This window comes from Otolemur garnettii, unplaced genomic scaffold (assembly GCF_000181295.1).
Source record: "Otolemur garnettii isolate 467f Iridium unplaced genomic scaffold, OtoGar3 scaffold00010, whole genome shotgun sequence".
NCBI classification, from domain to species: domain Eukaryota; kingdom Metazoa; phylum Chordata; class Mammalia; order Primates; family Galagidae; genus Otolemur; species Otolemur garnettii.
In genome coordinates, this window is record NW_003852405.1 from 34,412,024 (window position 1) to 34,412,723 (window position 700).

Below are 700 nucleotides of genomic sequence, written 5' to 3' on the forward strand. Positions count from 1 at the left end.
CAGGCTTAGAACTATGAAGGCGGATACTCTGATATTTGGGCGGCCCTGCCTCCCCAGGACCCTGGTCATCAATGGATGTCTGTTCAACAGGACAGCCTAGTGTTTCACCGCAGCTGGGAATGACAGCCCGGGGTGAGGCCAGAGGAAGATGATGGCCATCACAATAAAATGTCGATACAGAGTGTGGCAGTGTGAGGGTGACTTAGGGAAACCACAACTTAGGAATTCCTGGTGGTCCTGAGTGGGTGGGTGTGTGGGCCATGGTGAGAAAGCCAGAGCTCTGTATAAAGTGGGGCGGGGTGACCCCAGTGACGGCAAGACGGGGACCAAGAGGCAGCATATTTGGGTTACATAAGGATAAAAACATGCTTTTGTAACTTTAGGTACAAAATAAGTCCTAGAACAAGGTGAAACAAGTGTTAACAGGGTGGGCACACGAAAGGTTAATAAACAGTAAAGAAAAAAATCAGAAGACACACTAGCAAGTATTTTGCATCTTTATAAATATACACCGGAAAGATTCTTCAAGGAGACAGGAAATGTTTGTTTTCTTAAGTAGCTTGATGCTTTCTCTCCATCATACTTGCCTAGCTTATTAATGGGTTTATGCGAAATCCAAGAGCCTGAAATGATCTCTGTATTTTTACAGTAAAGGGACCTGAAATCCTTACCTCTTAGGTAGGTCAAGGCACACTTGAAT

At 45.1% G+C, this 700-nt stretch overlaps 1 protein-coding gene across 1 annotated transcript in view; it reads right to left on the reverse strand.

Moving 5' to 3' along the window:
* LRRC7 (leucine rich repeat containing 7) overlaps positions 1-700 on the reverse strand; it is a 463,713-nt gene that overhangs the window by 29,353 nt on the left and 433,660 nt on the right. The window lies entirely within an intron of this gene.